General features: G+C 45.9%; 1 protein-coding gene and 1 long non-coding RNA gene across 9 annotated transcripts in view; one reads left to right on the forward strand and one right to left on the reverse strand.

The window, feature by feature from the left end:
• The window catches only part of auts2a (activator of transcription and developmental regulator AUTS2 a), a 1,173,696-nt gene that overhangs the window by 15,703 nt on the left and 1,130,477 nt on the right, over positions 1–27,516 (forward strand). The window lies entirely within an intron of this gene.
• LOC138749950 (uncharacterized) lies at positions 14,443–24,032 on the reverse strand. Its single transcript, XR_011348971.1, has 4 exons — positions 23,759–24,032; positions 16,769–18,101; positions 15,104–15,168; positions 14,443–14,664 (listed from the first exon to the last, which is right to left on the reverse strand). It is a non-coding gene; the product is annotated as an uncharacterized lncRNA (long non-coding RNA).

Consider the following 27,516-nt stretch of genomic DNA (forward strand, 5'->3'; position numbering starts at 1 on the left):
ACTGCCTGTAGTTTAATAACATTTACTTATCGAGAAAAGAAGTTCTCAATCTCTTTATTGATGACGCAACAGAAATATTGCATGTTAGCCTCTTAAGTGCCAGATATTCATGAGCTAATTTCCTCTGTCAGAGCATCAACTTGGCCATTATTTCCCATCCCATCTCCATCCTCTCTCTCTGCCATTTGAACCTCCCTCACCCAACCCCAACTCCCAAGCCTTCACACAGTGACTCTGGTGCTCCTGTTGTGATCTCCTCTACACCGGAGAGACTGGGAGACCGCCACGTTGGGAACCTCGGCTCCACCTGCCACAATAACGCGGATCTCCCAGTGGCCACCCATTACAATTCCCCACCCCTTTCCCTTGCTGACATGTCTGTCCATGGTCTCGTGCTCTGCCAGACTGAGACCACCAACAAATTGGAGGAACACCACCTCATCTTCTGTCTGGGCATTCTCCAACTGGATGGCCTTAATATTGACTTCCCCAGTTTCCACTGAGCCTCCCCTTCACCCCCCCATCAGCACTTCTTCCCCTGTTCTCTTTCTCCCAGCTCTGTCTCCGTTTTCCCTCTGACCCCTATCACAGAGCCAAAATCAATTCTCACCTCTCCTCTGATCACCTTTTCTTGATTTGGATCAGCCTTCAGTCTCTTTATTCCTCAACTTGGGAAGAGTGTAAGCTACCCTGGAGAAATGGTGCTAAGGCAGATTTATAAAGCCACATGTGAAGAGAGTGAAAGTCTGCAGACATCGTGATTGTCTTAAAAACACATAGAAATGTTGGAGGAACTCAGCCAGTCTCGCAGCATCCATAGGAGGCAAAGATATATTCCCAAAATTTCAAGCCTGAGCCCTTCCTCAAGGAATAAGCAGGAAATCTCAGAATTCAGACAATGGTGGCTGGGGGAGGAATCAGATCAACAAAAGGTGTGAATTGGATCTAATAAGGGAAAGGTAATAATTTATCATGTTCATGTGAAAGGAGACAGGGTGGAGACAGAGCTGGGGGAAGGCGAAGGAGGGGGGAAGTTTAGGGGTGAGCAGGTGGGATTTACTGAGGACAGAGCATTCAGGCTCCGATAGATGGTCGGAGGGTGTGGTGAAGACCAGGCAGGGGTTGGGGGAGGTTAATGGGGTAGAGGTGGAGGGCAGGAAGGGCTGGGAGGGTGGAGGGAGAGAGGGGTAATCTCTTCCCAAGTTATCTTCCCTCATCTCCGGGAGATGTGAAATACAGTTTGGGAACGTCCATTCTGAATATTGTGTGCGATATGGGCAGGGTGTGCATTAGGTCAGGACTGGTGAGCTGAATTGGTAGCTTCAAGAGAGGAAAGGACCATCTACCCCTAAATAATATTTTGCTGACATTTGCCTGGTAAATCTCAATCCCAACCACTATACAAACTACAAGTTCACATTCCTGATCCTAAAATCCAAACAAAATTTGTCTTCAAGATAATAAGCCTTGAATTTTCTGGTCTTTTCCTCTTGGAGCTAACCAATTGTCTAGCTTAAAGGATTGAACCATTTTGGGTGTCGGCGATTCAGGGCGGGAACTGCAATTTGCTGCAATTGTGATCTGTCACACAGCTGTCTCTTGATCCCACCGGCTGAGAGTTCCTGCACATAAAACTGTCCCTATGCTCCCCTAACTCTGTCAGCCACCATTCTCCAGCTGCTGCCAAGTTCCAGGCGCACGGCTTTCCGACAGTTATGCTCGTTCAGGCTCCTTCTCCAAATTACAACCAGATTTGGATTCGGCAGGAAGCAATCATTGCTCTGGTACTTTATTGAAATTTCCTCTCCTCCTGTAGAGAACTGCAGTATATTTCCCATTCCTTTCGATGCACATTTTTTGTCATTAGTGAAAGACACTTTAAACTTTGTCTATAAAGGTGGTTCAATGAGTTAAAATGTTATATTCATTCCTTAATTATGAAAATTACACTGCGATTTAGTGTTTTCCACTTGCCTTAGTTGTTTTCATTGATTTATGGTCCTTTATTTTTATGGCCTGGTGTATTATTAACACAAAAGCAGGGAAGTCTGGTCCACCTTGAGATTGTGGGAACGAGGCTCACTTTTCCAGTACTATGGTGTAATTGCTAAAATGCTTCAGTATAATGTAGCCAAGAGGGGCTTTTGAAGGTTTATCTAAATCCAAAAATGTTTAGTTTAACTGCCTTTGTCGCTGTAAATAAATTATTCTGTTCTTTAATCCCCAAGTTCGATTACGGGACCTTGGCTTCCTTGCAAAAACAAAATGCATGGATTATTTGGTTTCCTCTGGTCCCCTACTTTCCCCCAACCTGTCTATGGTGAAATAGATTTATAATTTAATACAAAGTCTGCACTTTTCGTTGTTCTGTTGACAATGACAAATTGGATGTGTGGCATCATTTAAGATGTTTGTAAATGTATCAAACAACTGTAGCTTCAACTCAGATCCTCGCTGGACTCCAGTCGTCAACCCTTGCCATTTTTAGTAAGCAACCATTTTCTTTACTGTCCGTCTTCTATCACTCACCCACTTTCTTAGCCAGCCCAGAATCTGAATTTTTTTGTCATGAACAAGTTACAAAGTTTGTTGTTTTGCGGCAGCGTCACTGTGCAAACATTCATATAAACTACCTTACAACAATCAAGATAAATAGTGCACGGAAACTCAAAGCAAACTCATGATCTTTCAGGAATTTGATGGCAGCAGGAAAGAAATTGTCCTTTATCCCAATGGTAGAAAAGTGAACAGGGCATGTCCTGGGTGGTGGGGGTCCTTGAGGATAGAGGCTGCTTTCTTAAGGCACAGCCAGTGTAATGTAAATGAATGCAACAGTTTAATAATGAAATGGGAAATGGTGAATATTCTTTGTCTGACTTGTACTGTTTACACTGAAATCAATGAATTTCCGCCTCGAGTTTGCAAAGCCTCATGAATAATTCTTCCGCCTATTAGTACTTCAGACTGAGAATTTATTGAGGTGTATAATCTTCCCATTATTGTTTTCCCCATCTTCGCCAACAAAAGAGTTGTTCATAGCTTGAATATTAGACCAAAATAAAATATTTCTTGGGTACAAAATTGTTTAAGATGAATACAGAATACCTTTCACAATGACATTAGGTCCTTATATTTCTACCTTCTATCCTCTAAGGACTATCATTTAGTAGATTTTAAAAATATATATATTTGTTTAAAAAAATTATAACACGGTAGAAGCTGATTCTTGTCATTTTAAACCCATGCCATTCAATTACCCCATAGGTTTTGGAGGGTGGGAGGAAACTGGAGCACCCTGGGAAAGCCCACACAGACATGGGGAGAACGTAGTAACTCCTTAAAGACAGCACTGGATTCGAACCCTCGACACTGGTGCTGTAACAGCATTGTGCTCGCAGTTAAAATGAATGAATTCAAAGCGCATGGCACAGCCATGTTTCGGTGTGACATTGATATTCAGCTGCTAGCCTTTACGATCCTTAGAATGTATTTATTTTCATTACATTGGAACTTTGTGGGAATTTTCTGCCAGTAATTTCAACTTATCAGTACTTTGACAAGATGAGCTGAGTCATGGATCAGAATTTCCTGGAATCTCAAAATATACTGATGTAAATTTGATGATTAATGTAAAATCTTATTAACACTTGGGACAAAAATAAATTCAATCAGAAATCAAACAACTGGAATCTGCCTTCAATTAATATTGAAGAACCTGCTCCAATCAACTCGAGCATTTTTCCTGCCTTTGGACTTCTGATGCTTTTAATAATTGATGTTTGCTGTTTTTAAACTCCTGAATTTTACACAGTGCATCCTAAGTGGAGTCAGGTTTTAAAAGGAGAGAAATATCAGACCTCGGGTAAGAGAACTTTGGCTTCTATGCTGTAGTATCTTTGCCAGGTTTGATAGCGTACATACACATCAAGTGTAATCTGCTTGGTTTTATCTGGCCAATGCTGTAGTTAAGGTTAGCACCTATTATCACATTTTCCAGTCATTTAGCTGAGTGTTACCAGGCTAATCCTTTAAGCCACCACGAGTGCTCAATGGCTGTGTACGTTTTATTAGATATGCAGAAATGTCCACAAATTTATGCCCGGCTCGGTATTTAAAGGCTGCAAAGATATGCAAGCTTCACATTTGCTTTCCATTGTCTCTCCATTTGTGGCAGTCATCAACAATGCAGCCTTTTTACCTTTCTCTTGGGGATTCTGGGCTTCCTCTAGCTTGCACAAAAGCATCTAAAATAGCTGACAAGCTGCAAAGAAGGGCTGCACTCTCCAAAGGTTATTCAAGGTCATGTTCAGCACCTAGGGTTGCCGCTGATGAGGTGAGCTGGAGTTGGGAGGGAAAAGCCCATATATTCTTTTGTTGTTCTCACACTCTCATTAACATTCCCTGCACACGCAAGCACATCCTGATATATAAACTCTATTTCTTTTTAAAACAAAATGTATCTACTCAAATGAAGCGATAGGAGAGAATTGCAGTGTTGGCAAAATTTATCTCTGCACTTGAAGACGGAGAGGCAGAACAAGTCAGACACACGGTTGCTCAGACTTTGTTGGAAAGGTTGATCAGGCTGTGGGTGGGGGTGTTGTTTTCTGGAGACTTTCATCAGACGGGAGGGGCCTTGTTGTGCTTCTGATCAGGGCCAGATTGTTCTGGAGCCAGCACTCCTGACCCCGAGCTGGATTTGACTCTCCACACCCGGATTGCATCCAGTGAGCTAGATTTGACACTCCACACCCGGATTGCATCCACTGAGCTGGATTTGACTCTCCACACCCAGATTGCATCCAGTGAGCTGGATTTGACTCTCCATACCCGGATTGCATCCAGTGAACTGGATTTGACTCTCCATACCCGGATTGCATCCAGTGAACTGGATTTGACTCTCCATACCCGGATTGCATCCAGTGAACTGCATTTGACTCTCCACACCCGGATTGCATCCAGTGAGCTGGATTTGACTCTCCACACCTGGATTGCATCCAGTGAGCTGGATTTGACTTTCCACACCCAGATTGCATCTGGCACAGACTGAGCAGCCAAGAGGGTCTCACCTCTCAGATCTTGAAGATTTGTGTCCAGAGCACCCTGATCATTAAAGACATTAAAAAAAAGTTTAATGTACAAAATAATGAAAGAATATAAAAAAAAGAAAAATTATGGGTTAATGTTTAAAATGTTTTTAATAAAAAAAATTAGAGCAAAGTAACAATGTAAAATATATATGCTGGTATATAGGACGTCTCTGTATAGGTCAACCCTGGAATTTCCACCTGAAATGTAGGTTTTGAGCAGTATCCTTTGTATAAGATGACCGTTCAAATCTGGCACTTACCGTTGACCAGTGGATGCTGTTAAAAGCAAATCACAATATTTTAATACCAATTTACCCTGTCGAGGTTTAAATCTTATTAGCATATTTTAAAATAAACCATCATCGGGTCCTGTATCAGGCCATTTAAAACCGTTTCAGAGCTGACGACCGTCAGACTGGGCAGATGGACCCCGTCGGGGAGCGCTGAGGCATTGTTGATAACTAACAGGATGTCCGCAAGATTGCGTCGTAGCCGGGAAGTGGAAGATGGCAGTGATGTTGAGACTTTGCAGTTAGGATTTTAGACCCGACACATAAGACGACCCTGATATTTTTTTCAGTGGCAGTTGTAAAATTTCAAGGATTGTCTCAGATATCAGCATATAAATATTTGGCTTTTTAATCACCAGGTCAGTGACCTCATTCAAATTCCTCAGGGGTGCTGTTCATAATCCAGCTGGTTCTAGCACAAAGTTGAGGGTCGAATGCAAGAGAGCATCACGCCCCCCCCCCAATCAACACAGTATTGAGCTGGTGTATGGGGCACTGGAGCTGGCAGTGTGCATGGAATCGGGTGCACTGGGGGTGGAATCAAGCTCATCTCAGACCCAAGGCATTTGGCTCAGTATTTAAGTCTTTCTTTTCCCACACGTCCTGTCAACTTCATCCATTTGGGTTCTCATTCAAGTATTTTTTTGGTAGAATCTTATTCAGTCATGTAACAGCACAGCATCCAGCCCTACAGTTAGCAAGTGATTGTAATGAAAGATTAGTGGGCAAGTCTGGTTACAGCTCGTGCTTAAACATTTGACATGGTTCTTTCCAAAAAGTAGAATGTAGGAGCCTAATATAAAATGAACCAGCTTGCGAAGTGAGCAGGATTTTCTGAACTTTACCGTACTTTGTCATTGCTGGTAATTTAGTCTGTGAGCTGTGGACCTTGTAACTGTCCCCCTTACAGTCCACACATTCTCCCAGCTGCCGATTAAGCTTGTGTGACAGGTAGGTTTCCACGTGCCAATATTGCTGTCTTCTGGGGCCGTGTTCTCAGGTTTGATTGCGCTCCCATTAGTTTTGTTTTGGACAGTGGCATCCAGTTCACAATCCTGCCTCAGGAACCCTTAACCTGCCAACGTTGTTCTACTCCGTGTACAGCATGTTAACATATTGTGCTACTCAGTGTCCAAAGATCTGTGAATTGTGGTAGCATGCTGTGTAATACTTTCTCTGGAAACTTGCAGAATTTAAACACCAGAACAAGATATGTAGCCCCAAAAGGCAGCATAATTTATAGACGCTTTTTGACTTGGCCTTTTTTTTTCACTGATCTCAAGAAAATAAGCTCTCTGCGAGCACTCCCTTAGTAGCTCCTACTGCTCTTATAAACCTGACTGGTTCAGTGAGCAGAGCTGGGAACATCTTTTTAAAAAAAATTCTGTTTGGGCATTGTCTTGAAATTGAAGACTTTGGCCACTTTGAAGAGCACTTGAGAAGTGAAACAAATTCATTTGCATCTGGAATTGCATTTGGGTCAGAGTGGGTGTGGACACCAGGTCACTTTCCACTCTGAGATGAATGGAGTGGTGTTCGTTTATGATAAGTTGAGAGGTCCCTGATCGCTTTTGCTGACATGGGTGCTATGCTTCCAGGTTTTGGGGGAAATCTGAACTCCCACTCTCGAAATTACAAAGGGCAAGTGTATGCACTTGGTAGGTGAAAGAACAAACTGGATCCATGCAACACCCAAACGGTGTCCCGTACCACTCACAAATGGAGTCCATGCATGTCAGTGGCCAGAGACACCCTTATAAACATGTGTGAGTGAGGGGATCTGAACTGTTGCCAGAACAGGCAAGGCAGATGCAGACTGAATGGTCTGTGGAAACTTGAGGTTACAACATTGGAATGCATGAAACAAAAGATAAATTTGTTACATGACTGAGACATTCAAAGGGTTAAATTTAAATTTAATTGGTGTTGAGGAAAACCTGGCAAAAAGGAAATGATTAGGAGCACAAAGAATTGTTAATGTAATGGTCGTGACTTTGCCAAATCTTCATGTCTGTGAACCAGACAGAGTGTTACCTTGACAACAAGGCTCCTTTAAGATTGCAAGGGACTCTCTAATGAGCACCACAGGTACAGTTGAATTCACATCGGTCAGGAAGATTAACATCAGATTACTCTATGGAAAATCTATGCATGTTTAAGTGCAATGTTTGGATTGTTCTAATGCTTGAGTACCACTGAATTGTGTGAGCATTGAAGATCCCTTCAGAGTGGTAAATGCGCTCTTATTCCCAGTTTGTTTATGCCATGTGTTTTGTAAGAAGCTGCTGACCTTAGCAATATTATAATGACTTGGCTCCACATCGAAACATTTCCTACATTTAGATACTTCTGCTCAAGGCCATTATATCAGGCTTAATCTGACAGCCTTGCTTTTAACTCATGATGTATCCAACTTGCCAAATGGACATTTAGTTCTGATTTTAATTTCCTTTTCCCTCTTCTACATTTGGATACTTGAAGGTATTCAACTCTCTCACCAGGATTTGGAAGCATGATAGAGGCATCTGTTTGTGGCTAGAATTCTGAATGTCAATTGGCCATTACATAGAAAATACAGCACAGAACCATAAGAAATAGGAGCAGGCCATCTGGCCCATCGACCCTGCTCTGGTGTTCAATGGCACATAAGTACCTCTACCTATGTGCCTTTTCCCCATATCCCCTAATTCCCTTACTATGCAAAAATCTATCCAACCTTCACTGAAGTAGCTCCTACTGCTTAAATGGGCAGCAAACCAGGCCACTCAGCCCAACTGATCTGTGCTAGGATGCATCTTTCATTTTAGCCTCCCTCCTCACCATGTCTGTTTCTTCCCACTTCGTGTTTTCATCTTGCTTCTTAAATGCATTGAAGTACCTTGTCTCAAAGACTCCTTACATTAGCAGGTTCCACATTGTAAGCTGAGAACTTTCCTTACATTTGTTCGTTCCTTACACTTTCAAACCATCAATTCTGTTGTTGGAAACAATGGCAATTTGTGGGTTCAGTCTGTACAGAGCTCTTGAAGCAATCCTGTTTTGACAGGCACATGCCCCACATCCGCACAATGACCCAAGATAGGAAATATGGATGGCTTTATCTGAGCAGAACCAACTTTGCTAGTCGTGGACCTCCTTCCGTATCTATAGCTGAATTGTTTTAATCCTTACCTTTCTGGAGCTCTCAAGTTTTTTTTTGTGTGAGGACATCGGCAAGAGGCAGTGTATTAAGAAAGCAGTCTATATTCGCAAGCACTCTCACCACCCAGGCCATGCCCTGTTCACTCTGCTACCAAAGTTGGGGGGGGGGGGGTGCAGGAAAGGTACAGGAGCCTGCAGACGAGCACTCAGCGGCACAGGAACAGCTTCTTCCCCTTTGCCACAGATCCATGGATGACCAATGAAACATAGGCATTACCTGACTTTGACTTTTTCCTGCTCTTTTAAAATTTATTTTGTCAGGTGGTTTTTATATAAATGTTCGCACTCTGATGCTGTAGTAAAACAACAAATGTCGTGACGTGTTCATGACAAGATTCTGATTCATTGTTGAGGATTTGTGGAGCTGCACCAGGTGACTATCTTCTGTTCTTTACTGGGTAAGTCCAAAACATTGGATCCCTTTTCAGTGTCTGGTGGAAAGATGGGGTACGTGACTAATAGATTACCTGGTGCTGCGCTCATGGACAGTAAGCAGAGGAATCTGTTAACCAACATTCAAAGGAACAGCTGCTCCCCTTCCACCATCAGACTCCGCAACAACAAACTCAGTCAGGGACTCAACTTCGGACTCTTACTTTTGCCCTTAATTTTTTTTTCTCTCTCTTTTGCAGCAGTTTGTTTGTTTAGATGTGTACATATCTTCTTGAGTACAGTTTTTTTTTTGCACTACCATTTGCAATTCTGCCTCGCCCACAGGAAAAAAAGAATCTCAGGTTTGTATGTGATGTCCCGACAATAACTCAGAAGTCTGTAAAGTGGGCTGGAAGAAATGTAGGGCAGGATTGTGGAGACGAAGTGTTGATATGCGTCCTCCCCAGGTTATCGACCACTCTGTGCACTTGGACAAGCATTTGAAAGACCAATGGGATGGATCTGTGTGGGTTTGGCGGCTGCTACGGGGTTTGGTGGGAACTGGGCACATCTGCGTGTCTTTCCACCCCAGAGATGAGCAGACTCACTCATCCTAGCTGGCTGACCACCACTCTTCCCACATCTTGCCCTCCTGCCACCCCTGTTTCTGCGATCCTACCCCACGGTGTTTTTGTTCATTTTGGACTCCTGGCCATTTCTTGGGAATGGAGCCCTTTTGTAACCTGGAGTCTCCCTGTGCAATACCTCATATGAAAATAAGTGCCTTCAACTTGACAGCACTGTGATGAATCTTCATCCAGGACCATCCTCTAAGCCTGAAACCTTTTGTCTGGCAAGGAGTGCTGCCAATTTTATGTAAGCAGGTGAGCACACTTTGAAGAATTGTTCACTGCTGCAGTTACTGTCAGTCAGGAAGGAAAATCCATGCGATGATATTTTTGCCTGCTGGTTTTTTGCTTAGCATTTTCAATTGAGAAATTCTGACCATTCAACGTAAATGGTCAGTTAAATGGTCATAAGCTCAATTAAGGTAGATGTGTCGATTCTGCATGTGCAAACTTCCTCAGTCTTCCCGTTTCCATTGTTAATTATTGCCAGGAACATTCCAGGTTCCTGTATTTTTTTTATTGTAAAAGGTGAAGCTTTTCTCTCTTTTCATCGATGGAGAGTTATTTCTCTGTATTTTATTAGCTATTGAGGGAGGCTTGTCATCTGACTCTCCAGTTAGACGTCTTTTAATAACTGAACTCTTACTGCATTTTATATTTAGTTTCAAATTTCCAGGATTTGCAGATTTTTTTTGGTTCATTCAGGCAATGTCTCCATTTCTTGTGGACTTAGATCCATCGCTGTTTGTAGTTTTAAAATATTTAGTGATCACCAATGGCCTGTAATGCGGGTGTGTTAGTTTCTGATTCCAAGTGTGGATAACATTCTTTGGCATCGGTTCTTGCCGTTCGACCACATTGATTGCTGGTTGTTTTTCATGTGTATCGTCCAAAAACTACAAATAAGGAGCGTGATGGAGTGCTCACCACATGCAGGATGGGGCAGCTCCCACAACTTGCTGGACACTCAAATCATCAGGGACAAATCAGTTGACTTAACCATATAAACCATATAACCCCTTACAGCACAGAACAGGCCAGTTCGGCCCTACTAGTCCATGCCGTAACAAATCCCCACCCTCCTAGTCCCACTGACCAGCACCCGGTCCATACCCCTCCAGTCCTCTCCTCTCCATGTAACTATCCAGTCAATCCTTAAATGTAACCAATGATCCCGCCTCAACCACGTCTGTCGGAAGCTCATTCCACATCCCTACCACCCTTTGCATAAAGAAATTTCCCCTCATGTTCTCCTTATAATTTTCCCCCTTCAATCTTAAACCATGCCCTCTAGTATGAATCTCCCCTACTCTTAATTGAAAAAACCTATCCACATTTACTCTGTCTGTCCCTTTTAAAATCTTAAACACCTCTATCAAGTCCCCCCTCAATCTTCGACGCTTCAGAGGAAAAAGCCCTAGTCTGCACAACCTTTCCCTGTAACTCAAACCTTGAAATCCTGTCACCATTCTCGTGAACCTTCTGTGCATTCTCTCGATTTTGTTTATATCTTTCCTATAATTTGGTGACCAAAACTGTACACAGTACTCCAAATTTGGCCTCACCAATGCCTTGTACAATTTCATCATAACCTCCCTACTCTTGAATTCAATACACCGATTTATGAAGGCCAACATTCCAAATGCCTTCTTCACCACACCATCTACCTGAGTATCAGCCTTGAGGGTACTATTTACCATCACTCCTAAATCCCTTTGTTGCTCTGCACATCTCAGTAGCCTACCATTTAATGCATATGACCTATTTAGATTTGCCTTTCCAAAATGTAACACCTCACACTTATCTGTATTAAATTCCATCAGCCTTGATTGACAGCCCAACCTGTCATGCCCCACACCGCAGACCTGCAGTGTGTAGCATCTCTACAGAATCCATTGTTCTTGGCTAGACTACTTCAACAGCATTTTCCAAACCTGTGACCTCTTGGTGTCAAGAAAAGCATGGACAGCATGTGTTTCGACCACCATCCTCAAGTTGCATGCCATTCTGAATTCAAAATGGTGCCGGCGAAGGCTGGCAAATTTTTCCCTGCTGCTTCTGGCAGATCCTCTCTTTTCACAAAGTGCAACCATTCTATGATGCTTTCCTTTCAACTGTGTATGAGTGTTGGAATTGTCCTGTTAGAAGAAGAAGAAGAACCCCTCTCTCTATACCAACTACAGTGCATCCATGGGGATTGGTAGATGCCGTATAAGTGAATTTTCTGGTTGCTTGAGATTGCATGTTGCGCGATTGGTGAACTGATCTCTAGGGGGTGCCAATGTAAAACTTCTGTACTTTTTAAAAAATATTTTCCGCTATTTTCTTTTTTGCTGGTTGCTTGGATGTTGCTTGAATTCTGGATAACGGGTTTTGTTTTACTGTGATGTGACAAATAAACACAGCTGTTGCAAGTCTTACATCGTTGTTGGACCAACTGAAGCTCATTGATGAACAGTCCTGTGGGTATACCCTCATCAGAAGGACTGCAGCAGTTCCCAAGGGCAATGAGGGATGGACAATAAATGTCGGTCTTCACACTGATGCCCAGATCTCGGAATTGAATAAAAAAATCATGCTCTTCCACCCCATACCATGGAGTTTGTCCGTGATACCGAACTGATGACCGACACAAGAGGAATACGCGTTGGGTAGTTAATGGTTGCAGGGAGGACAAGTATCTGAACCATCCTATTGGGCTAAATGGCTACTTTGTGTGGAAACTGGTAGCTGGAAAGCTGTACAAGACTGAGGCAGCTTTGGGTGGCTGACTGTCTGAGAGTAATTGACAAATCATCCTTTGAGGCAGTTTATTTGACTGGGAGCGCAGTGAGGAACTGGCAATGAATAATCTGAAACAGAAGATTAAAATTAAACCTGCAACCGAAAACCCCCATTGCGACTGCTTTGATCTTCAGAAGCAGTGTTGATTTTGGGGTACAGTTGTTTCTCGAAGGCTGGCGTGACCTACCAGCTTGAAAAGTGTCTAATTAGGCAACCCTGCCTTTCAAGTCGACAGCGAAACCTGCGAGATTATTTCATGTAAGACAGGGGTCACCAAGTAGTGACTTAGCTACTGTAAGCTGCTTTTTATGTGTCCTTTTGCTGGATAATGCCACATTTCAGTCAGCAAGTAACAAATAATTGTTTGAATATGGGAGGTAAATGACAAAACGCTCCAGACTGAAGGCAATTAAGCAACTGTGGTCATCAGGTTATGATGACTTGCAGGCATTGTATTTCAAAAGCATTACTTACCGACCTTCCTCAATACACCTGTGCAAATCTGACTGACTAAATGAAATTAAATGTAAATATCTGTTTCATCTGTGCAAGGAACAAGCCACTTCTCCAGAGAACACTTTCTGCTTGAGAGCAAGTTTGATCTGTAGGCAAAGTATTTCCCATTTATTAGTACGATTCCGTTAAGCTGAAAGGGCAGCTGCCCCAGAGACTCGGCTGAAGAAAGACAAACGAGAAAGCGAACAAGTGCCAGTAAATTGGTGAAGTCTAATAAACTGGAAGCCAGGATATGTGAGGAGAATGCTCAAAAGAGAGTAAATGACAATGTGAATCTCTAATTGCACGTTTTAAGGTGGTGAAACATTTTTCGCAGAAGTGTTAACAGAATTTGATGGAACCAGGGAGGGAGTTACTAGGCTGGATGGTATTGGCCAAGTCTCTCCATCCAGCACTGTCCTGTGTCTACGGGAAGCCAGTGTGCCTCTGCACCCAAGAGTTAAGACTGCGGAAGAAGGGTCATGCAGAGAGCCCACTCATGATGATCTTTAACAGGGGTTGATGTGAGAGTGGTCTCTGATTTCATTTGTTCTAATAACTATTAATGATATTGACATAATACTTTTATTATAGAGAACTATTGGAGTTAACAAGTTTTTTAAAAAAAAGTTGAAGCTATCAATAATGAAATAATTATAAAAATGATTACCGGTAATAGTTTTAAAATGATAAAAAGAAAAAAAATAACCAAAGCATTAAAAACACAGGGTTTAAATTAATTAAATAGAAGCAAACTAACTTTCTAAGTAACATGTCTGCCCGTTGTTTTCTAAGCCTTTGTCCAAGGAACTGGTTGAAATTAGTGGGGTGTCATATTTGAATTGACTTTGGATCTGAGAGGTGTCTCCTTAACTTAGGGCAGGATTCTAAGGATTCTGAGGATTTGACTGATGAAGCTGACTTTCCAAATCAGTCATTTACCCCCAAGGCTTCTTTAGTTCACGGTCCAGGAATGACTTCCAATTCACCAGTTGAATGCCCATGTTTCCACTTGGAAAGTTGAGCAGACATTAGCGTGAATCCGCTCAAAGAAGTGGGTTTTAAGGATCATCGTAAAAGACTACAAGATTGAAGGAGTGGTTTTAAGAGCTGAGAGCCCAGTGGTCGAAGGCACTGATGGCATTCTAATACATTAGGGATGTGTAAAAGTTGAGAATTTGATTGTTGGAGGCTGGGGGAGATTACAGGGCAAGAGAGAGGCAAGGAATGTGGAGGGCTTTTCAAATCGACTTATCCAATGCAGATCAGCAAATCAAATTTTGTTTATACTCCTGTGAAGCAACTTGGAACGTCTTACCATATTAAATGGTGTTACATTAATGCGCATTGTCATTTAACTCCATTCAAATGTTCATCACACAGAATCTTTTAAAGCTTCTGTCGGGGAAGAGATACAGTAGTAGCAGAACCAGCACCACCAGGCTGAGGAACAGCTGTTTCCCACAGGCAGTGAGAAGGCTGAACGACCAAAGCAACCATTTACATTAACCATTCAAATCTCTCGTATTCACAAAACAATATTTTTGTTTATTTGTTTGTATATATGAATACTTGTCCTGCATATGTATTGTTAGACAAGTCTACGAGTTATAGTTGCATATCTGCGTGTTTTGCACAGAGGATTGGAGAACGCTGTTTCGTTGGGTTGCAGTTGTGCAATCAGATGACAATAGACTTGAATTGACTTTTCTCCCATCATGTTATGCACGATCTACTGTTGCTTTGGTCCAGAATGCCTCGTCAAAGCCACGACATTTTAGTTTCACCCAGTCTGATGGACTTCTGTTGGATCACAAAACAGAGTCTGGAGGTACAAACTTGGGAAGCACTCTGGAGCGGGCTGGGAGAAGCAGAGGTCTGTGAAGGTTGGGGTTGAAAGGCTGATGTTACGGTTGGAGGAGCAGAGGAGTTTGTGTTATGAGCAATGTTAAGAGGTGGTGAGTTGCATCCTGCCTTTCTGGATTGTGGAAATAGTAGTGGTCAATGTTTTCAAAAGGTGCTATCATTCACTTTAAATTTAGACATCCAGTACGGAAATGGGCCCTTTCAGCCCATGACACCCATTTACATCAAATTGGCCTACTACTCTGGTATGCTTTGAAGGGTCGGAGAAAACTGGAGCATCCGAAGGAAACCCACGAAGAACATACAAACTCCTTAAAAACAGCGCCAGATTCGAACACTGGCGCTAAAACAGCATTGCAATAACCACTACACTAACCGTCCCGCACTTGATGGAGAATTCCATGAAGGTAGATGTTTAGCACCGTACGAGTGATATTATCTCTAGGATTTAGAGGCAGAATAAAAGTTAATTAAAGAGAGGTTGTCACTGCAACTCAAAGTTGCATTCATATTTTTTTTCAAATCACTTGACATTTTGCATTGTCTTTTGTCTTTTAAACTGTTTATTCTGAATGCTGGGGAATTAGTGCTGAACTTGGTTGGTAAAAGAGCATAACAGTTAGTGTAGCAGTTAGCGCAACCCCTTGACAGCACCTGCAATCGGGACCTGGGTTTGAATCCCGCGCTGTCTGTAAGGAGTTTGTACATTCTCCCTGTGTCTGCATGGGTTTTCTTCGGGGGCTCCGGTTTCCTCCCACCATTCAAAATGTACTGGGGGTGTAGGTTAATTGGGTGTCGAGTGGGGGTCATGGACTTGTAGAGTTGAAATGGCCTGTTGGTGTGCTGTATGTTTAAATTTAATTTTAAAAATTTTAAAAATAGTTGTTAATAGCAGGTTTAAGGGGCTATGTTTTTTTTGTGTGTGAAGAACTTTCTTTGTTTTAAATTTATACCTCGGCATAAATGGCTCAATGTAAAAATAATGTTGCTGCCAAAAAGATTTGGAAGGTACTTTGCAAGATATTCTTGGAGATAATGAACAAAGAGCTGAAATAGATTTTATGGAGTTGGTCCTTGGTAAATGCAAGTTATAGCTGTATTGATGTGTAACATGACTCAGACGGATAAATTCCCCATTATTTATAGGTTGTCCAAGCTTTCTATTGGAGTCTGTTGGCAATTAATGTGGCGTGTTTCATTAAGTAGATTGGTCAGAGATTATTAAATAAATCGCCAATGACCACCTGTGATTGGGAGGCTTGTGTTCTGGAGATCGGTTAAACATGATTTCCTTCTCTGTTTTAAAAGTTGCCTGAATCTGCAGAAGCATATGGTTTGACAGTTGCACGTTGGATAGGAAGTAATGGTTATCCTAGTGCCAGCGATCGGGACTGGGGTTCAAATCCTGCGCTGTCTATAAGGAGTTTGTACGTTTTCCCTGTGTCTGCGTGGGCTTTCCTCAGGAGGGCTCTGGTTTCTTCCCTCCCTCCAAAATTTACCAGGGGTTGTGGATTAATTGGGTGTGATTGGGCCTGTTAACATGCTGTATATCTACATTTAAAAATGTCAAAGTTTTACAGAGCTCACAGTTGTCTTTATTTACAAAGAAATGCTGGTCCAATATGATCTGATAAGCGATGAAACATGGTTTTGCAGAGAACTTTTGGATTTAGGCAGTTTGGGGTGTGTTGCGAATACAGTAAGACCCCATGGTATTTGGCACCTATGGGAATTTTCCGGTTGCCTGAGATTTGCCCTTGCAATGCCTAATGCAACAGCACTAAGAATAAATAGTTTAAAAGATAAATGACAATGTAATTTTAAAAAAAAGTATTGTCCTTAATTATGTAAAGATCACTTTAATCAGGTAATCTCCGCCGTAACTTACACAATTTAAATTTAAATTTGAACCCCGGTCGCTGGCACTCTACAGTGTTGCACTAACCGTGCAGCCATCGAAATTAACCCTTAATTTCCCCCTTTACAGATAAAGCCTGACTAAAATACTTAATAATATATGAATAAAGATAAAGACTCTTACCAGACAGGGTTTGGGAGACACTTTGGAAGAATCGTCCCAGCGACCAGCGGCATTGGCCGGCTCTTCATCCTGGGCACCGCCATTTTATTCAAACACAACTTTATTCAAACATCTGCCTCACTGGCTGAATATTTTCTCCCATCTTCACCAAGGGTTTGTGTGTTGCTTCGGAGACCATTTACGTTTACAATTTTAAACTTATATTTAAGTTTTTATTTATTTTATATTCCTTTTTTTTGTTGCCAGTTGCTTGGGGTTGCCGGTTGCTTGATTTCCAGATAATGGGAATTTTACTGTAGTTAAGTGGACTTGGGGCAATGAGCAGCAGTGAGCTGATTGAGAGAGAATTGTAATTTGGAATATTTGGACACCATGAGAGCTGCTGACTTCCTCCAGCATTTCTGTGTTTTTTTGCTAAAGCTAAGTGGTGAGGCAAGTGGCTGGAGATTTTCCAGTCAGGATGTAATTTAATGACTGCTTTGGTGATTACAGAGAAAAACAAACATTTTCCAACTTTAGTCATAAGGACTTAATCCCAGAATACTTGGCATGCTAGTCTTTGTCGTAAAGTTTTATCATGACTCCAATTGGAGAAGATGACAAGCTCGACCGCCTTTCCCCTCGTGGTTTATGATGGTCTCATAATCGCTCAGACCTTTGTCACAGTGGTTCACAATGCTCCCTCACAGCTCCTGGGTTTAAGAAGGTGCTTTTACACCACCCCTGAGAGTCTTTTTACCGTTTCACCTGCCCGTGTGAACAGGACCAACACGGTATGGGGGAGGGGGGGGTCATTTTTGTTCCAGTTCTTACCCGCCAAGGTAGGTAGTATCAGAACTGATGAAAAATGCATCGGCTCCAGTGTGAAAGGTTTTCCTGCCTTCTCAGGACATTGACGCTGTAACACTGAAGTTCTTGCCTCCTTTTGACCAGGGATGTGTAAAGCTCGCACTGAATCTGCTTTTCTTGGTTCAGTGTGAATGATCCAATCTGACCCGGTTGTAAACACGGGTCATTGACATGACGATTTACTGGGACCTCAGTGGGAAAGCACAGAGACCCTTAAAGGGTCTGTTATGTACCTTTATCTTTGCTCTATAAAGGACACCGTTTGACCTGCTGAGTTTCTCCAGCATTGTGTTTTTACTTCAACCACGGTGTCTGCAGACTTTCGTGTTTTAACTCCTCCTAGTGGCTGTGTGAATTTCCTTTGAGCGCTGCCGGTTTTCTCCAACGTGCAAGTTGGTGGGCTAATTTGCTGCCACTGGACTTGGTGGGTGAGAGGCCTGTCCCTAGGCTGTTTGAATGGCTGACTGTCACAAAAAGGGAAATACTGGAATATAAATGAAACAAAATGTGAAATTAAACAAGTTTTAGCACCTTAGTACTCTGGGGAGGGAGAAAAAAGAGCAAATGGTCAGAGGAAGTGTTCTGGGCAGGTGCATGGGGGTAGGAGAGATTTAGAGGGATATTGACCAAGGACAGGAAACTGCGTCTAATCGTGGGAGGTAACGAGGTTTGCAAGGACAAGTTCTACCGAAGGGTTTGTTGCTGAGCTGTATAAATCTGTGATCTCTGGGAGACTGAAACGAGTTGTCAAACAATGCAGTTTATTTCAACCTCCCTCAAGTGTCCAGAAGGAAGGAAAGGCTATATTGTGAGCAATGAAAAAACTAATATCAGACTGAAAATAATAGCAGGTAAATCGCAGTTTCACTTTGAAGAAATGTGTGAAGCATGAGGCAGTGGGAAGGCTGGCCATAAACTTGGTGGGAGGGGGAGTTGATCAACTCGAAACCAGCTTTGGGGCTTCTGTTTCAGTTCTAGTGGCCACTGAACCTCCATGTGATTCATGCTGATGTTCTGACGGATATCCTGATATTAATAACTAATGCAGGACATTCCTGTTCAGTTCAGATTTTATTTCTGCCTAATGATTGAGGATTGGCCCTGCAGAGGTTCAAGACAATGTGTTGTTCTGCGGGGTGGAGATGATGAGAGCAGAGGCACCGTGTCCATGTCTGGCATCAAGTACCCATCTACATTTCACCTGAATTCCTCTATGCCTTGGTGATTCAAGTGCTCAGTTTCAAAGGAGAAGTGTAGTAATTTATTTTAGTGGGTTTTCAAATGTGATTTTCATTTCAGAAAGATCAAATTTATGAATTTCAATTACTGACAAGTGTTTTGACAGCGGAAAAGACATACCTGTGCCCAAAAAGATGGTTTTATTTTTTTTGTTTGACTATATACTCTGCAATCAATTATTTTGAATACAATTTGAGGGTCATTTATGAGTATCGATGTCTCTCCATTTTAAGCATTTTGCACTCTTTGGACACAAATTGTGCTCCATAATGTATGGATCTTGGAATTGTTTCAAAAACTATTTATCTCAGGATGAAGAAATTAATGAGGTGCCTACAGGAAAAAACAAAATGGTAAGATCAACCTGAGAAGCTTGAAGATTCCAAAGTGTTGTCACTTTGCTATTATCTGTGTGGGTTCGCAAGACTCCAAGCATAAAGCAATATCAGGCAGAAGCTTTCTAATTAAAGCTGTTTGAAGGAGATAAACCAGTCAGCATTGTGTCGTACTTTCTGTCAGATTACACAAATCTTTCAGGGACAGAACGTGTTTTGTACATTAGAGTTTGACTATTGATGGACTGTGTTGGATGTTTTCCTACCACAACCTTCTGCGACCCATTATTGCACAGATCCTGAGCGCAAAGATAGATTAGTTGTCATTCTGCTTGGGTTTATTAAGACTAGTTCTCAAGTTCACATCCCCTTTGTGTATCCTCATTCCTCTGGTCGAGCATCTGTAAAATTAGTCCAAGTTAAAGAGCACCGTGATGCGAGAACTGGAGTGCTGTGTACAGGCTTGCTCTCCTCATCCAGAAGGACGGACGGACTTGATGTGGAGGAAATGAAGTGAAGATTCACTCGACTGGTTTTGCTGAAAACTTACAGATTGAGTAGATGGAACGTGTGTTCCCCAGAGTATAGATGACCTGTACTGAAAATTGTAAAATTCTTCCAGTGTTGCTGGATGCATGGAGGACATTTTCCCCTGTTGTGACTTGTTGGGGGTAAAAGATGCACTCCGTGCTGTAAAGGACAATCATGCCTTATTCTGTGCAAAGCCTGCAAGTTTTTTCAGTGTCTGGATGTTGACAGAAACCCCAAAGGTAAAACTTGAAATTGGAACCTGGTCTCTGCCTATGAGGCAATGTGACCATGACGTGTTTACGGAGGCATCTTGTCAGAGCAGGGAGAAGTAACTTGGATGGGGTTTTGCCCATAAACGGTGAGAAATTGTACCGTGGACAACACATGGGGCAAGTTGTCATCATCGAGCTTACTGAGATGTGTCTGCCAGAATGTTTATTGTTCTGAAGGTGGGTTTGTGGGGCAAAGGCTGGGCAGCAGGGCTGAGTGGGAAAACAGATCAGCTCATGATTGAACGGCAGGGCCTAGCCTGTTGCCCCTTGGTCATTTATGGTGCGGTTCTGATATGCACTAGAGAACGGTGCTCTTGGTTTTCCAATGCCAAGCACCACGACTGAGAAAACCACTAAAATATAATCAAGTCAATGAGCCAAATGCCTAGAGAGATTCTCATGCCATTAACTTAACTGGGTCATCACAGGGAGTTGGGATGGTCAATGCATGATAGAATTGCCAGTGACTTGTATGTCCTGTGAATGGAAAACAAGAATCAAAGAGAGAGAATTATCTGAGATTACAGCTGTGCATCATATAGTCAGAGACACGAATCTGATTGGTACATGTTGGAGATTGGGTGTACAGGCTGGGGGAAAGAAAATCACATAGTAAGCTCCCACATCTTTTGTGTGTTTTTGTATTACGTTATTTTGCAAGGGTGAATAACTAATGGTCATCTGCCTCCTCTCCGATAATGTTCTGTTCACCACCAGGAAGGAACAATAATTAGATGAGAATTAATTCTGTGTTAACTGCCATGCCTATTTCCACAACCTTCAGCTCTGCTGGGAACCAGCAGTTCTGACTCACAGTTCACTGGGATGGAAGTTCCAAGGTTTTGTGACTTTCTGAGCAATGTTCCTCTGACAACCTATCTCAGACAAGCAAGCCTCGAGTTCCAGATTTTACCTTGTCAGGTCACATCAGGATAGCACAGGCATTACAGAAATTTAGGTAACAGATACTCCCCTTGGGGAATTCACAGATCACGACCAAAATATCTGAAATGCAGAATAAAAAGTTTCTCTCCTGGAACTTCTGCGCCAATTTTAATTTTATTATCAGCTTGTATTACTCGATGCATGCATGATGCTTCTTGATATCGGGGTGGTTTTCTGGCAATGAAACTCCCTCTCCTGAGTCCACGCTGCTGAAGATCCAGCTGCGCTGGGTGGGTCACGTCTCCAGAATGGAGGACCATCGCCTTCCCAAGATCGTGTTATATGGCGAGCTCTCCACTGGCCACCGTGACAGAGGTGCACCAAAGAAAAGGTACAAGGACTGCCTAAAGAAATCTCTTGGTGCCTGCCACATTGACCACCGCCAGTGGGCTGATATCGCCTCAAACCGTGCATCTTGGCGCCTCACAGTTTGGCGGGCAGCAACCTCCTTTGAAGAAGACCGCAGAGCCCACCTCACTGACAAAAGGCAAAGGAGGAAAAACCCAACACCCAACCCCAACCAACCATTTTTCCCCTGCAGCCGCTGCAACCGTGTCTGCCTGTCCCGCATCGGACTTGTCAGCCACAAACGAGCCTGCAGCTGATGTGGACTTTTACCCCCTTCATAAATCTTCGTCCGCGAAGCCAAGCCAAAGAAGAAGAACCTGTATATGTTTCAATAGTATTATCTCTTCTGAAGTCCCAAGAGCATAGGCCTGACCTGAAAAAATATCCCTGAAGAAAACAACACCCTTATCCCCTACGAACCTTCTCAGAACTTTCTCCAAAGCAAATAGTTCCCTTCTTGAAAATGAAGTGAAATTTGTATGCAGTAGGCCTTTCTCAAACTGCCTCCAGATGTGACTAGACTTATACCCAACTGTGGCCACCTCTGTTCAGTTTGATTTTTACCTTCAGTTTCACCAGCTCTGTTAGATTTTGGCACTTGGTAAAGTCAAAAGTGACCACAAGTTTAAAAAAAACAATCTAATGGATGCAGTCATATGAAGAATTTGGTGCTGTCTGTGAGGCGTTTGCAAGTTCTTCCCATGTCTGCATCTCTTCAAAAACTGTATTGGGATTTTAGGTTAATTGTTGTACTTGGAGGGCCTGTTACTGTGCTGTGTCTAAATTAAAATGAAGACATACTCCCCCTTGTCATTAGACTTGTTAACTAGTCTAAAGCCAGATTGATAATTATTACTCCAATGTAGATGAATTGTGTAGTAGCAGCAGTTGCATTTATTCTTAAGAGATTTTACCACTTAATTCAGAGCAATAATGGCCATTTATGTTTAGCTCTAGTGTCTTGTACATGAGCAAAAATACCTTTTTGTTTGCTTAGCCACAAAAATCTGAATTGCTAAATTCAGATCAGAAATTAAAAGAAAAGCTGGTTACATAGCAAACAGAACACATGTGAGTGCCATCATTAGGAAATGTATAATTTAAAAGGTGTGGATTTGATTGATTGTAGGTTCCAGCCCTGACAAGGCAATTCACATATTAAAGAATTCCATTTATATAATACTTAATCACATTTGCATCAGATCTCAAAAATTGATTCAGGGTTTTGCATTACTGGTGCCAAAAAATGGAAGAACGTAAATCCACCCAGCCCCCGGAGACTAAGTGCTTCAACTTTCAGATGCTGATGTGAACCAAATTTTCAGAAAAGACTTCCCTCGGAAAGCATCTGGCTCAGAAAGCATCCCTGGCTGTGTCCTTAAACGTGCGTGAACCAACTGGAGGGAGTTTTTGAGTAATTTCCACCTTCTCCTTGCTATAGTTCACTGACTTCAAAAGGGCATCCATTATGGTGGTGTCCAAGAAGGACAAGGTGACCTGTTTTTTAACAAATAAATAATGTTATTTTTCCGTCATCAATTTTCACACTTGCCTTTCAGAGCGGCTGTTTGCACAGAGTGACCTTTGTATGCATACCGCTGCGTATTTAGACGGACGTGCTGTACTTGCGTAGGCTGAATGTAGGTTGATGTCACCAGTTATGTGGTCTTCATCAGCCCATTGTTGTGGATCGTCTGCAGTCCACTTTAGACTGGAGGCAGTTGGCAGTGAATGTCCAGGGGCTCCGCAGGTAATGTTTCGGAATGGGAACGAGTCACTCATTTCTGCTCCAATCTTTTTGCACAGTCTGCATTCCGGAAATTTGGGAATAATTTCCCAAATTCAGCGGCTGCGTAAAAACCTTAAATGACTATTGGCCGGTGGCACTTGTGTCTGCTGCGATGAAGTGCTTCGAGAAGTTGGTTATGGAGCAAATGAATTCCTGTCTCAGGAAGGACCGAAACCCACGTCAATTTGCCCATCATCACAGTTGGGTCGAGCAGAAGCCACCTTGTTTGCCTCCCACTCTTCATAGGATCACATACATCAGGCTGTTGATCTTCGACGACAGTTCGGTATTCAACATCATCGCACCAGCAAAACTGGCGATCAAATTAAGGGATGTGCGACTCTGTCCGTCCCTCTGCAACTGGGTCCCTGACTTCATCAGCTCACGCCAGCCAGAGTAAATCGGCAACATCACCTCCTCCTCGCTGACCATCAACACAGGGCTACCCACAGCTGTGAGCAAAGTTTCTTGCTCCATTCCCGACGCACTCACGATTGCGTAGGGAAGTTTGGCTCCAGCACAGTGTATAAATTCGCTTATGACACTGTTGTTGTTGGATAAATAACAGGAAAGGATGACTCAGATCGAGAATCTGGCTATGTGGAGCCAGAACAACTATCTTGCTCTCTGTGTTAAGAAACTTATTGCGGCTATCAGAAGGGGAAGCCAAGAGACCACATACCTGTCTGCATTAATGGGACAGACGTGGAGAGTCCACATATCAGAGGACCTTTTCTGGAGCCAGCATATTGAGAAAGGCACACCAAGGCCTCTAAGAAGTCTGAAGAGATTTGAATATGCTGTAAAGTTTCTGTAGGCATATTGTGGAACGTCCACTCTCTGGTTGCATCACAGCCTAGTTTGGCAATTTGAGTGCCTAGGAACGTAGAAAGTAGAAACACGGCCACGCGATCATGGGTTTTGACCTCCCATCCACTGCAGACATCTATGTGAGGTTGTGCCTACATCATAATGGACCCACCCCCCCACCCCCGCCATCATCCTGGTCTCAACCACTTCTCACTGTTACCTTCGAGAAGAAGGTACAGAAGCCTGAAGTCCAGATTTTTGTGCTTCAAGAATGGCTCTTTTCCAATAGCTCTCCTACACCACCTGAACCATGAACTTCTCTGGCACCATCAAAAAACCTATCTGTGCTATTGAAATGCCACTTTTGTTTCTTGCACTAACTGTAACTGAGAATATTTATCATTTATCTTTTATATTTATTATGTCTTTTTTAATTAGGTTAATAGAACGCATACTATTGGAGTTGGGTATTTTTTTTTAAACACAAGTACTTATTCAGCTGCCGCAAGTAAGAATTTTAGTGCAAGTGTAGATTGTCAGAATCAGAATTTATTGTCATGGACATCCCCCCCTCTCTCGTGAGCCCCCCCTCTCTCGTGAGCCCCCCCTCTCTCGTGAGCCCCCCCTCTCTCGTGAGCCCCCCCTCTCTCGTGAGCCCCCCCTCTCTCGTGAGCCCCCCCTCTCTCGTGAGCCCCCCCTCTCTCGTGAGCCCCCCCTCTCTCGTGAGCCCCCCCTCTCTCGTGAGCCCCCCCTCTCTCGTGAGCCCCCCCTCTCTCGTGAGCCCCCCCTCTCTCGTGAGCCCCCCCTCTCTCGTGAGCCCCCCCTCTCTCGTGAGCCCCCCCTCTCTCGTGAGCCCCCCCTCTCTCGTGAGCCCCCCCTCTCTCGTGAGCCCCCCCTCTCTCGTGAGCCCCCCCTCTCTCGTGAGCCCCCCCTCTCTCGTGAGCCCCCCCTCTCTCGTGAGCCCCCCCTCTCTCGTGAGCCCCCCCTCTCTCGTGAGCCCCCCCTCTCTCGTGAGCCCCCCCTCTCTCGTGAGCCCCCCCTCTCTCGTGAGCCCCCCCTCTCTCGTGAGCCCCCCCTCTCTCGTGAGCCCCCCCTCTCTCGTGAGCCCCCCCTCTCTCGTGAGCCCCCCCTCTCTCGTGAGCCCCCCCTCTCTCGTGAGCCCCCCCTCTCTCGTGAGCCCCCCCTCTCTCGTGAGCCCCCCCTCTCTCGTGAGCCCCCCCTCTCTCGTGAGCCCCCCCTCTCTCGTGAGCCCCCCCTCTCTCGTGAGCCCCCCCTCTCTCGTGAGCCCCCCCTCTCTCGTGAGCCCCCCCTCTCTCGTGAGCCCCCCCTCTCTCGTGAGCCCCCCCTCTCTCGTGAGCCCCCCCTCTCTCGTGAGCCCCCCCTCTCTCGTGAGCCCCCCCTCTCTCGTGAGCCCCCCCTCTCTCGTGAGCCCCCCCTCTCTCGTGAGCCCCCCCTCTCTCGTGAGCCCCCCCTCTCTCGTGAGCCCCCCCTCTCTCGTGAGCCCCCCCTCTCTCGTGAGCCCCCCCTCTCTCGTGAGCCCCCCCTCTCTCGTGAGCCCCCCCTCTCTCGTGAGCCCCCCCTCTCTCGTGAGCCCCCCCTCTCTCGTGAGCCCCCCCTCTCTCGTGAGCCCCCCCTCTCTCGTGAGCCCCCCCTCTCTCGTGAGCCCCCCCTCTCTCGTGAGCCCCCCCTCTCTCGTGAGCCCCCCCTCTCTCGTGAGCCCCCCCTCTCTCGTGAGCCCCCCCTCTCTCGTGAGCCCCCCCTCTCTCGTGAGCCCCCCCTCTCTCGTGAGCCCCCCCTCTCTCGTGAGCCCCCCCTCTCTCGTGAGCCCCCCCTCTCTCGTGAGCCCCCCCTCTCTCGTGAGCCCCCCCTCTCTCGTGAGCCCCCCCTCTCTCGTGAGCCCCCCCTCTCTCGTGAGCCCCCCCTCTCTCGTGAGCCCCCCCTCTCTCGTGAGCCCCCCCTCTCTCGTGAGCCCCCCCTCTCTCGTGAGCCCCCCCTCTCTCGTGAGCCCCCCCTCTCTCGTGAGCCCCCCCTCTCTCGTGAGCCCCCCCTCTCTCGTGAGCCCCCCCTCTCTCGTGAGCCCCCCCTCTCTCGTGAGCCCCCCCTCTCTCGTGAGCCCCCCCTCTCTCGTGAGCCCCCCCTCTCTCGTGAGCCCCCCCTCTCTCGTGAGCCCCCCCTCTCTCGTGAGCCCCCCCTCTCTCGTGAGCCCCCCCTCTCTCGTGAGCCCCCCCTCTCTCGTGAGCCCCCCCTCTCTCGTGAGCCCCCCCTCTCTCGTGAGCCCCCCCTCTCTCGTGAGCCCCCCCTCTCTCGTGAGCCCCCCCTCTCTCGTGAGCCCCCCCTCTCTCGTGAGCCCCCCCTCTCTCGTGAGCCCCCCCTCTCTCGTGAGCCCCCCCTCTCTCGTGAGCCCCCCCTCTCTCGTGAGCCCCCCCTCTCTCGTGAGCCCCCCCTCTCTCGTGAGCCCCCCCTCTCTCGTGAGCCCCCCCTCTCTCGTGAGCCCCCCCTCTCTCGTGAGCCCCCCCTCTCTCGTGAGCCCCCCCTCTCTCGTGAGCCCCCCCTCTCTCGTGAGCCCCCCCTCTCTCGTGAGCCCCCCCTCTCTCGTGAGCCCCCCCTCTCTCGTGAGCCCCCCCTCTCTCGTGAGCCCCCCCTCTCTCGTGAGCCCCCCCTCTCTCGTGAGCCCCCCCTCTCTCGTGAGCCCCCCCTCTCTCGTGAGCCCCCCCTCTCTCGTGAGCCCCCCTCTCTCGTGAGCCCCCCCTCTCTCGTGAGCCCCCCCTCTCTCGTGAGCCCCCCCTCTCTCGTGAGCCCCCCCTCTCTCGTGAGCCCCCCCTCTCTCGTGAGCCCCCCCTCTCTCGTGAGCCCCCCCTCTCTCGTGAGCCCCCCCTCTCTCGTGAGCCCCCCCTCTCTCGTGAGCCCCCCCTCTCTCGTGAGCCCCCCCTCTCTCGTGAGCCCCCCCTCTCTCGTGAGCCCCCCCTCTCTCGTGAGCCCCCCCTCTCTCGTGAGCCCCCCCTCTCTCGTGAGCCCCCCTCTCTCGTGAGCCCCCCCTCTCTCGTGAGCCCCCCCTCTCTCGTGAGCCCCCCCTCTCTCGTGAGCCCCCCCTCTCTCGTGAGCCCCCCCTCTCTCGTGAGCCCCCCCTCTCTCGTGAGCCCCCCCTCTCTCGTGAGCCCCCCCTCTCTCGTGAGCCCCCCCTCTCTCGTGAGCCCCCCCTCTCTCGTGAGCCCCCCCTCTCTCGTGAGCCCCCCCTCTCTCGTGAGCCCCCCCTCTCTCGTGAGCCCCCCCTCTCTCGTGAGCCCCCCCTCTCTCGTGAGCCCCCCCCTCTCTCGTGAGCCCCCCCTCTCTCGTGAGCCCCCCCTCTCTCGTGAGCCCCCCCTCTCTCGTGAGCCCCCCCTCTCTCGTGAGCCCCCCCTCTCTCGTGAGCCCCCCCTCTCTCGTGAGCCCCCCCTCTCTCGTGAGCCCCCCCTCTCTCGTGAGCCCCCCCTCTCTCGTGAGCCCCCCCTCTCTCGTGAGCCCCCCCTCTCTCGTGAGCCCCCCCTCTCTCGTGAGCCCCCCCTCTCTCGTGAGCCCCCCCTCTCTCGTGAGCCCCTCTCTCGTGAGCCCCCCCTCTCTCGTGAGCCCCCCCTCTCTCGTGAGCCCCCCCTC

This window comes from Narcine bancroftii, chromosome 14 (assembly GCF_036971445.1).
Source record: "Narcine bancroftii isolate sNarBan1 chromosome 14, sNarBan1.hap1, whole genome shotgun sequence".
In the NCBI taxonomy this organism is placed as follows: Eukaryota; Metazoa; Chordata; class Chondrichthyes; order Torpediniformes; family Narcinidae; genus Narcine; species Narcine bancroftii.